This window comes from Amphiura filiformis, chromosome 20, assembly GCF_039555335.1.
Source record: "Amphiura filiformis chromosome 20, Afil_fr2py, whole genome shotgun sequence".
NCBI lineage: Eukaryota > Metazoa > Echinodermata > Ophiuroidea > Amphilepidida > Amphiuridae > Amphiura > Amphiura filiformis.
Genome location: NC_092647.1, coordinates 51,360,676 through 51,373,273, shown reverse-complemented (window position 1 = coordinate 51,373,273; position 12,598 = coordinate 51,360,676). Strand labels below are relative to the sequence as shown.

The window sequence follows — 12,598 nt, the reverse complement described above, 5'->3', positions numbered from 1 at the left end:
GCTGGTTCGTGCAAACCCCATTTCTATGTTATCGTTATTACACATGTTGTACATTCAGTAGAAATTATTTATGTTGCCCTGATTACCTCCTGATCACCGTTGTTTCCAGTGGACATTTTATTGTGAAATATCATTGTACAAGGAATACATTAAAAAAAAATTCCACATAGCCCCCACATGAAAAGTATTTAATTATCTTTGTAATCACTCAAAAAGCATTTTGTGTGAATTTTACATCCGAACTAGGTGCTATTAAATTTTTACGAGCCTTTTTATTTTACATGTAAAGTCTATGGGGGGTTGACGATTAGAAATGGACGGCAATATTGAAAAATCCTCATTTTGGGCCATTTTAGACACTAAAATGCCCATAAAAAAGAATAACACTTAGTTCGGATGTAAAATTCACGCACAAAGCTACCTGAGTGAGTACACACATAATTAAATACATTTCATTTGGGGGCTATAGCAAAAACCAAAAATGTCCTTTACAATAATGGTTATGGAATAAAAGGTGTGATATCGATAAACGAATAATGTTTGCACCTTCTAATCCAGAAATATTTGAGAAAAATACTTCAAGGTGTACTAATATCTGAACAAACACATTATAGGCATTGTGCTTAGGGTACTTGGGATATTCCCCACGTACAGTAGGAAACCAAACATTATTTTCATCTACTAACTCATACATTTTTCAATTTAATTTTAATGATTGGACCTATTGTTATTTGAAATTCTACGATATTTTCATAAAAGCGTATTAGCGCGTTTCCAATTCAAAATGTATGCCAAAACGTACTCTAAAGAAACATGAACTACTGTACTTCGACTTTCATTATAACTTCATACAATATTGGACTTCATTGTTATATTTTATATCAAATGACCCATATACATTATGCCCCATTTTTATTGCGACATTCTATCAATCAAAAGTAGGCTATATTAAGTCTTATCATTACGGTGTGTAATCATGGCCCAGTTAAATTTCAACACATAAGGAAAGTATATGAGACCATACCTCTTCTTTATAATAATAATTGAGCGGCCACATATACATAGAAAGCACAGATCACTTTGTAAATTGTACTGATTTTCTTTTTACCTAAACATTGGTTTATTTTCAAGAATTTATTAGACTTTTAATATTATTATAGCAAAATCAAGTTAATTTGGCAATTTTCCTAGTGCAGTGTCAAGTTTGCTCCTCAGAAATCGGCCACAGCTAGCAAGGATTTGATACATTGACAGGCCACTAATGCAGGACTTTAATAGTGTCCCCAAACGACATACTGTACAAAATAAGGAAACTGTGTTGAATAAAACAGGACAATACGCAAACACATTTTATCCCTACGGTGATGACGATGTCAAAAGATAATTCCTCTAACTCGTAACTAAATACCCATGGAAGTTACAATGTACCGTAGGCGAATGTAATCCTATACGAGGTGTGTTAAATTTACAAATCGAGGGTGGATTTTCTTGTCTAAAAATGAGCCACATGTCATTGATGTTAAAAGAACATCCTGACAACAAAGGAATTTAAAAGTTCTTGGGAAATTAGGCAAGCATTATCAAGTAGCTTCAATCTAAAAACGACTGATATTTAACCAGTGGTTCTAGAGAATGTGGGTATTGTCGGGCATTTGTTTTCCAATTATGACACAGTCTTGTTATAGACATCCCAATCGTCTTTTTATCTTATTTTGTTCTCAGCATTTCACGAAGCGTCATAACAAACAAATCTCTTTTGGAAGCTCCCTTATAATGTATCACTATGTTAATTATACTGATGCCATCTTGAATCATTGTAGTGAAGATCAATATAAACACAAGCTTTAGAAGTTTCAAGTGCATTTTTACTTAACATGATTTTATTTTGAAAGAATTCATTAGAGTGTTAAGATTATGTTAATTTGGCAATGTTCCAAGCCTAAGAAAGAAAGACAAAAGAAAGACGATTCCACCAAGGATTTGTTGTTATTCCTTATTTGAAGGGAGCTAGTTTCAGAGAGAATCTCGAGAATTTTAAAATCTTATAACATCTCCATCGCCATGAAGCCTAATTGTATTATTCCACGGACTTCACCTATTCAAAATTATTAAAACCTAAACCTAAGTAAAATTTGTGATTTGGCATACATCGGGGAGATAGGAACTAAGTTCGGTAAACGTTTGTAGAGCACAAAACTGAGGCAAAGAAAATTGGTGACAGCATAAAAACTAGAGCCGTCAGAAAGGCATCCCAATCGGTTGTTGACAAATCGACCATCACTGAACATGAAGTAGAAAACAACCATGCCATCAATTAGGAGGAGGCTAGGATCGTTGGCAAAGAAAGTAATACATATAAGAGATGGATTAAGGAGGCGATCACCATTTGAAAGCAAGGCAAAACCATGAACAGAGACGAGGGGCAATACAACTTGAGTCACGTCTTTGACTAAAGAATAACCAACTGTCAACTCCGTTGCTAAGCAGCAGAAATCATTGTCATTGCAACAATAGCATCGATAAAGAAAACTGTCAGTAAGCGGAAATCTTTGGACTAGCTGTAAGAAATTACAAATACCATTTTACCCTTATATGTGTATCTGGATGTTGAACTCTCGCTAAAAGCTATAAGAGATGAGTCCAAATTAGAAAAAGAAAACAATTCTCCGCATCAACCGGACATAATATATCACCAACAACTTAATAAGTTTCATGACAAAGCAAACAGAAGCTCAATTCTATCATTAGAAAGCGCCGCTTACGGTTTAGTCATCTGCCGAGAATCGATGAGAGTAGCATCCCAAGAACACTACTTCTGGAATCCCACCCAGGGAAACAGGAGACCCGGACGCCCAAGACAACTTGGAAGCTCGTTATTCAAAGGGACTATTTTCATGTCGAGTTTTTTTTTCACAGCGTTTTTGATGTTTTTATCGGATATATAAAGTTGTAAAGCCCGGTCGTCTGTATAAAAGCAGAACATTGTCGCGCTATTTTTACAGAATGTTTCTGATGCATACACGTAAATTTCGGAACGCTGTAGAGGTTATCCACGTTACTCATGTGTGGCTTCTAACAAAGGCGCTGGTTCCCGTAGTAATCCAATTCAATGCACGACCTCAGACTTACCTGCATGACTTTGGCGGGCTATTTTGAAACAGTCATGGATGCACAGTCATGCAGGTACTTCTTTTGAAAGTCCTAAACAAGGTGTTGCAGTCGCTGGTAGGATATGCAGCTTATAGAACACGGATAACCTCTATTAGCAAAACAAAACGGGTAGTATCCAACACCCATACAGCGCATAATAAGGAACACGCTATATCTTTCCTTATCGCCTTTGTATAAAATATGACATATCAAGAGTTACTGGAAATAGCGAGTCGGTTGTCAAATGACATTTTTACAATGAATAATGAACAATGAATGACGCTGTAATTTTTCCAATCGCTTCCAAAATGTCATATAATCATTACTTTCACCACATTTACATTATCCACATGATTGTACTGCCTGGAATAGCGCTTATGACCAGTCGGAGAGTCAGTGGGGACTTTCTTTTTTTAGGTGCCAAGTTTTATATTCAAAGGTAACATTAAAGTAGTTGAATAGGTTTCCATAGCGAAAATATATATTGTATACGGTGTGGTTGTGTTGATTAGCTCAGCACGTCACTTTTTAATCACGTTCTATATTTCTTGACATTTCTGACATCTGAAAGGACTGGGAATAACACAGTTGAAGTTTATGGGTTTGCAGGTCAACACATGGTATAAATCAAGAGTCAAGACATACTTGGTAGTATAATGCTATCATAATCATGATAATGTAACAGGTAATACTAGGGTTATCCTGGGCAGTGTTATTGTGTTTTGTTTTTTTATCATTAACTGTAATCACCAAACAGAAGGACTGAAACCATTTTATTTGTTTCTGCGGAATAGGTATACGGTATAGTAAACATTAACAAAATCAATGCTTATGACTAAGGCCGTATGCAGACTTTATATTAGACGTAAACTATTTGGTGTAAAAAATGCTTGACGACGTAAAATCGATGATCGATTATATATTTCTACCAGATATTATACGTAACATATTATCGATTTTACGTCATCAAGTATTCGTTAGAACTTAAACATTACTGGAAATAGAATGGGACGAGATTAAATAAGGTACTATACCCAGTGGGCACAGGTTAGGATTTCGACGTTGAATCAACGTTGATACAACGTCGAAGTTTCAACCTAACCTGATTTCAACCTGATTTCAACCTAGACGTTAGTTGAAATCGGGTTGAAATTTCAACGTTGATACAACGTTGAAATTTCAACCTGATTTCAACTAACCTCTAGGTTGAAATCGGGTTGAAATCAGGTTGAAGTCCATCAGGTTGAGGTCCATTTGCAAATACAACGTGATTTCAACCTGATTTCAACGTCGAAATTGATTTTGACGTCGAAATTTCAACCTGATTTCAACATGATTTCAACGTCAGTTGTGCCCACTGGGATACATATGTTACATCAAAATATTATACGTCTAATACTCGGAGTTTGTATACGGCCTAAATAGAGCTGTGTAATTCACTTAGATGAAAGCAACTTGGATGATCCAATAAACTGGTTATTCGGCAGTGTAACTCTTATATTAACAATAGAGCTGCACCTGTAGCTATCAGGTTATTCAAATTATACAAATACCGCATATATCTTATAAATGATTTCCTTTCTACAAAGGTTGATTTACACGAATTTGCCTTCAAAGTACACGTCATTATTTTGAACGCATGATTTCAAATTAAAGGCCATCCGTATTACATTACACTTTACATATGACGTATTACTTCTGCAGCATGCATGTTTGCAAGAGTCATTCCTAACTTATCAATACATTTGACAAACGTGTTGCCTCGCGCGATATAAACTGAGCTCAAAAAGAAAAAAAAATTCACAAGGTCATATCTTGAAATCCTGTCCATCAAATTGAAGCAAAATTACACACAAATTTACTTCAATACTCTACTCTTAACACATGTCAGTAACCAATCAGTTATCCAACTGACACAACAGCAAAATGCACTGACATGGGACAGCTTCCTGGACCACATTCACAGCCCAGCCCTGTTTCATGAAAAAAGTGTATGAAAAGCAGAAAGCAGCACCGTTTTATCATCTGTGCAAGGATCTTGTGTGCATTCTCACAGCTTTTTTGTCCTGGGTGCCAAATGTTGGGCTGTGAAAGTGAAGGAAGTCCAGGAAGCTGTCCCATGACAGTGCATTTTGCTGTTGTATCAGTTGGACAACTGCTTGGTTACTGACATGTGTTTTGAGTAGAGTATTAAGGTAATCCTGTGTGTAATTTTGGTTCATTTTGATTGACAGTATTTTAAGATATGACCTTGTGATTCACAAGTTGTAAAAAATTATAAGTTTCTTTTTGAGCTCAGTTTATATTATCCGTAACGTTGATATCCCATAACAATATTATTGTCAGCCGCTACCAAATGAAAATCGCCACTTTCTCAAACCATGTATATAAAAGACAGTAATATCATCTTTCAAAGAAGTAACTTTGCATCAAAGAGTCATACACATCTGGAATACTGAGTCTGCAACCCGGTTCTGCAATAATAGATCCAGTACCAATGTACATGGGCTTAAGAGGTATGTGTTGCAAAGCGTTCTGTGGACAATTTAAGAACCGTGGCATATGTCCTTCTTCGATGACAAAAGCAGGACGTGACACCATTTTACTTTAGTCGATATCGATCGATCGATCAATCTATCAATAGCATGTTTTCATGAAGCAATATAACGAATCACATATTTGAGTCTTTTGCGTCATCCGATAAAAGCAAACTGCTTGTTTTATATATAGTCAAAATCGTGAATTTCCAAGCAAAAGACAAGGATGTAACTTTGATTGCGGTTCATTTGTAATGTACCGCACGAGTTCATAAAATATTTGATTTCATCGGAAATGCAATAAAAAATTCCGCACTTAAATTACCCTTGAAACCAGGTCAAAACTGAAGTATTGGCACAAGCGAAACATTACAAATTATTAATAAAGTGGATGCCAGATGTTTGCTATTTTAAGAACGAAATGCGAAAAAGCCTGTTTTTTATGATATCCACTAATATGTTCTATTCCATACATCCACTATGAAAGGCGATACCTTAATCTTAATCACACACAGAGTATGTATTGGAAATGGGATTACCTAAATAATGATTTCATTTGAAATTACACCCCCTGTGGTGAAGAAGAAGGTCATGTCTACCATAGAGAAGTATGGATTTTGTTAAGGAGAATACACAAGGAACTGGGATAACCCACAATTCAACGGATACTGAAATTTAAATTAGTGATGTCCTTTACATGTAGCCTAAAGTCTGCACAAAAAGTAACTCAGCTGTTATAAATACGCCTATAGATTCAGAACTAATAATTGTTTTCACAATATTTCAACATAGCGAGAAGGATGATTTATTTACACGCATTTTGATACCCCATTCGTCAAATATCGTTCAATATTAACAACACAGTAGTGCTTTTACAGAAAAATACCCGAATTTAAAAGTTGCAGTTTACAGCGATCAATGGTTATAATCCCAGCACTGTAAACACGTAAAGCCCGCCATTATCTTCGCGCTTACTTCAAATCAATACAAATAACTGCAACGTTTAAATTGGGGGTATTTGTCTTTCAAAACACTGCTGTATTGTCAATATTGAACAAAATTGGACAAATGGGGTATCAAAATGCGCGTAAATAAATCATGTTGAAATATTGTGAAAACAATAATTATTAGTTCTGAATCTATAGGCGTATTTATAACAGCTGAGTTACTTTTTGTGCAGACTTTATATAGAAACCATTGAAAAGTGAGTTCATGATAGTTTTTAAGTATAAGAGATATGACAGTGATATGTCAAATAAAGCACAGAATAATACTTAGGCTTCTTATATTGTTTAGACCTTGCAATTATACAAATTGGAATGCGAGTAAAGTTGACAGTCTCCAGAGGATCCTAAGGGATAACGTACCTAGGTAAAATTCTTAGAAACTATTTGCACATACCAAAATCGTTTTAACGAGATATAAAACTACATATTCGTGAAAACTTCAATGTAGCGTATACGGCATTCACTGTACAAAACAATATAATAGAAGGGAACAAAATATTTTATATTACAGCATTTCTGATTAAGTTAACAAAACGGCATATTTCTCACTACTCAAAGTCCCAAAGCATCCTGAAAAATAGAAAAATAATGAATAGACACCATCTCTTGCGAGTTTTTGTTCAATTTAAATATACAATTTTGAATACAACTATAGGGATCTTAATAAAAACGATTTCTCTTTAAATACGAGGCGATAGTTTGAGCGTAGTTTTAATTAAGTGTTAATAAGCAGTATTTTTCTGCGCCTACCCTTGGAGCGTATGTTTTTATTAAATGTCAATTAAGACCCAATGATAGGAACTAAAAGCCGACACTGATAGCATATTGCGTCTGTAAACTGTTTCCGGTGTTATTGTGGATAGAATGTAACAGGTACTAAACATTATAGAATTATTATTAGGCTGATGATGTCGAAATTATTGTTAAAGACGCAAATGACTTCTATATGAGAATTAGTCTTTTATTAATACAATGTGATACTGATGTCAGGTATTTTTGCTAAGTTCATTAACGCGGAAAGGGGAGAAAATATCTTACGGATCTTAGTTTCAATGACATCATTATCCGTTTTGACTTCCTCTCCCACATTTTCTACCTGAATTTCTACATTTCAGTTTGTGCATTGTGTTAAATTTCATGAATAAATTTTCTTTTAATCCCAAATTCTATACAAACGTCTGTTCATCAAACCTCTGTATTAATTAGAATACGTCAAAATCGCATTTTGATAGACTTGTCATAAGCGGTTCTAAACAAGGGGATAAAAGTTCCATTGAAATATGCTACAGCTGGGTTGTAAATCCTTTTATTTTTTATTTCAAATCTAATCAGTTATAACTTGCGGGTTTTGTTTCTTAATTTCAACATCCTAATCTGTATTTTTATCTCGAAGTTTCGTTCCTTGCATACTGCTTCTAGCTTAACAATTTTTACCATGACGTTATTGGAATATAGCGTCATTGGTTAGTGTAAAGGATCACTGCTGGGGAAAACAGAATACAATATTGGAATGGTTCCTTTTTGAAATACTCGAAAGCACTCAAAAGTGTTATTACGAATTCAACGGAATGCGCTTTGAGAATGACTTAGAGAATGCATTTTGTAAATAAAGATGATACCGTGTCAGAGTGGGTCGTTGGGGAGGGGTATACATGTTTTGGAGTGTATAAATGTTGAAATCGATGGGGGAGGGGGGGTGTTGTGCCTCAGTGCTTCCGCCATCATCCTCGTATACTCATTGTTCTCCATCATAATGAAGATTTTTGGTATATATCAGGGCAAATTTGTTGGCTGGATTGTTTGGATTTTATGAGCAAATTTGTCTTGAAAGTAAATTATCTCACGTATTATTTACACATGATTATATAGGCATTAAGTTCATTAACGCGGAAAGGGGAGAAAATATCTTACGGATCTTAGTTTCAATGACATCATTATCCGTTTTGACTTCCTCTCCCACATTTTCTACCTGAATTTCTACATTTCAGTTTGTGCATTGTGTTAAATTTCATGAATAAATTTTCTTTTAATCCCAAATTCTATACAAACGTCTGTTCATCAAACCTCTGTATTAATTAGAATACGTCAAAATCGCATTTTGATAGACTTGTCATAAGCGGTTCTAAACAAGGGGATAAAAGTTCCATTGAAATATGCTACAGCTGGGTTGTAAATCCTTTTATTTTTTTATTTCAAATCTAATCAGTTATAACTTGCGGGGTTTTGTTTCTTAATTTCAACATCCTAATCTGTATTTTTATCTCGAAGTTTCGTTCCTTGCATACTGCTTCTAGCTTAACAATTTTTACCATGACGTTATTGGAATATAGCGTCATTGGTTAGTGTAAAGGATCACTGCTGGGGAAAACAGAATACAATATTGGAATGGTTCCTTTTTGAAATACTCGAAAGCACTCAAAAGTGTTATTACGAATTCAACGGAATGCGCTTTGAGAATGACTTAGAGAATGCATTTTGTAAATAAAGATGATACCGTGTCAGAGTGGGTCGTTGGGGAGGGGTATACATGTTTTGGAGTGTATAAATGTTGAAATCGATGGGGGAGGGGGGGGGGGGGTTGTGCCTCAGTGCTTCCGCCATCATCCTCGTATACTCATTGTTCTCCATCATAATGAAGATTTTTGGTATATATCAGGGCAAATTTGTTGGCTGGATTGTTTGGATTTTATGAGCAAATTTGTCTTGAAAGTAAATTATCTCACGTATTATTTACACATGATTATATAGGCATTCAAGCACACATTTTTTCTCTCAAAAGGGATTGGAATACCGGTATGGGTGATGTGTAGGGGTAAGATAAGATCATAAGATGCAAATAAGATATTGTAAAATTCGCCCACCTTCCTTTAAGGGGTACTACGCCCATTGCGGGTTTTTTTGCGCTTTTTTTGTATTTTGTGTAGAAATCAGAAAACAAATTGGACAAAGTGGTATGCAAATTTTCGCTTACATGCTTTTAAAGGTAGTTTGGCTTCTACCTTTAACAGTATATAAGCTACATTGATACCGATGCCAAGATTTGGCCCTTCTTTTTGCATACCACTTTGTCCAATTTTTTTTTCATTTCTTCACAAAATGCAAAAAAACAAACAAAAAAACACACATCTCAAACCAACTCAAAAAAAGATGCAATGGGTGTAGTAACCCCTTAATATATATATTAATGCGTTCATGTAGCTCTAAAGATAAAAAACATAATTCGTTATAAACGCGAGATAGTGACGAATAACAGTTAACGATAAACGGTCCCTAGCTAACACGATTCAAGAGGCGTGGTCCGAATATCCATGTATATATCTTCGATAAAGGCCTACCATTATTATAAAATCAATATGTTTTCTATTCCAAATGTTGAGATGTATTGCCCCAGCACGTTTTTCGTTCACACCATGTCAACGAAAAAATGTCCCGGGCGTTAAATTTCACTGGTGTAATGAGACAAATATGAGCTTTCTTCTGATAGCAAAATCTTGTCAATCGGGTCAAGGACATTTAAGCTTTTTGTATTGTATTGTTGTGTCAACAGGGGGCAGTGCAAGGTTTATCCTTGGGTTCTACTCGGCAAAATGCCGTAATCGCAAACTTGACACCAAACGTTTTTTACTCCATGTGTACCTTTAAAGCAGTGACTTAATCTGTCATGGATACTTTAGATAATAGTTAATAACTGCTAATAATGCAATTTTGAGAAACACAGCAGGTGTTTTTTTTCAATGAATCCAACAATTTAAAAATATGACCAATTGTAAGAGTAATCTATGTATATATATATATATATATAACATTATCTCAAACCAAATCTGCCGAATCTGATTACTTCATGATATACTAGTATACCATCTGTGTTCATTAATTTTCCATTACCGACTGATGACATAAGCGAAAGTTATTGTCTTGTTGCTTGTTTTGTTTTGACGACGATAATAATAATTTAGAAATTAGTGTCCTAATGTGTAGCTTGGATTAAGACAACATCACTCAAATCAATTATCAAATTACGTAACGCATACTTATTGTGTTGAGCACATTCCAATCATGAACCCATTACCTTAATAATAGTCGTAACTGATCGTCACCGTTCAGAATTACTTTAATTGATATATTATTACTGTTTGCAACTGTATTAAATGTGAACGTTAAATATCATTCATAGTGACGTGCTACACAGCACACATATCAATACTGCAATAATGTCACCTAGTTAAGACGCTTTCCACGTTCGATTGGACAGTTCTTATAATACGTCACACGCCTTTTCAACCACACGTGTAATATGCCTCCAATAACCTTACCTCCGTTGAGAAAGCAATAAGGTAATATTCAATGGTCTGGAACAACGCACATGACAAGTTTATGTCGCAACATATGTAGCAAATTCAAAAAAATTGTTTGTTCATACAGCTAATTAATATACCTCTGCCTTTATAACTTAGTACCCGGATTGTAGCAGAAAAGGATATATTAAACTTTGATCACCAATGCGTGGGTACATACTTTAATCGGCACATGGAATAGGAGAAACGCATTTTGTGAACAAGTTAAACATGAGGCTCAGCGTAGTTTTACCAACCTGGAGCATCTGCTGATGAAACTGTTATTGCCAATAATTTTATATTTAATATACCTATAGAACAACCACAATAGCGATATACAATATTCTCTTGTTTCTTTCATTTGACACTTACAGAATGTTTTCTACAAGACTTTGGGGATATTTTCTCTTACTACTTGTGTGTCTTGCCTGTGTAGCAAGGATAGGAAATGCCGTATGTCCGCCTGCTCCAATAAACTGCAGGAAAGGAGTGAGTGGTGATCAACGGTGGGGGAAAAGATCTTTTGTTCAACAAATGAGGTAAGATAGTTCTCTAAAATATATAACATCTCGACAGAATCAAATTGGCACACATTGTATAAGCGAGTTTTGAAACAATCCGGTTTTCATGAATATAACATTCGCATGTTTGATAGTAATTCTGTAAGTCCCAGTTGAATGCGATTGATTATTCAAACTCAAAATGATGTTATTAAATCAAAATGATGAATACATTTGAAATACGTTCATGGATACATGCCATATTAGTCAATTATTGTTCTTTAAAAAGCTTTTAGGATTGTCACTGTAAGTACTAAGTACTATTTATTGGAGTGGTAAACGACATTTCGAAAGTGTCTTAAATATACATATCTCTTGCATTGAAAAAAAAACACCACCACCAACAAAAAAAAATATTATTTTGCTGAAATAAGAGATTTTAGCAAATTACATCCCAATGACAATGAAAGTACTAATTTTAATAGGGACGAATTTCCGTGTGAACTAAAAACTAAACCCATCACATCTCTAGTTTCAAACACAATGTGTTCATTGTTAAGCGGTAAATCTCTGGAATTATTAGATTCGTGATAAATACTCAAAGAAGCGAATCATAAAGAAGAAGCAAGGAGTACCGTTACGATTGTTCTTCTTATTCAAAAGCGTTAAGGTGGCTATGAACTTTAACGTAATGCGGAGATTATCGTTTAAGTTTGCGTTGCTTTACGTACAATGAGCAGGGTTATACATGCAGTATCAAATATTGTAACATTATTGTAACGTTATAATAATTGTGGAGGCGTAATCTGAATATTTAACATGATTATTAATTGACACAATATGTGATGTGATCAAGCAAAATCAGTCATAAGTTTAATATATTGATTTTCAGATATCCAAACAAAGACAATGATGCTCTTTTGGAAACACTGTTTATATCTTTGGAACTAAATGTTCAATTCCAATGGAGTTTTCTGCAAAATGTAGCTCTTCAGATGCTTTATACGATCATGTAAAAACATGAAATTTGAATATGCTCGACTTCAGACTGATTTTGCTTGATCATGCCA

At 34.7% G+C, this 12,598-nt stretch overlaps 1 long non-coding RNA gene across 1 annotated transcript in view; it reads left to right on the top strand.

Moving 5' to 3' along the window:
• LOC140141957 (uncharacterized) overlaps positions 1 to 12,598 on the top strand; it is a 245,066-nt gene that overhangs the window by 212,364 nt on the left and 20,104 nt on the right. Inside the window, exon 2 of the long non-coding RNA XR_011857492.1 lies at positions 11,403 to 11,567. This is a non-coding gene — a long non-coding RNA (uncharacterized lncRNA). The remainder of the gene's footprint in view (positions 1 to 11,402; positions 11,568 to 12,598) is intronic.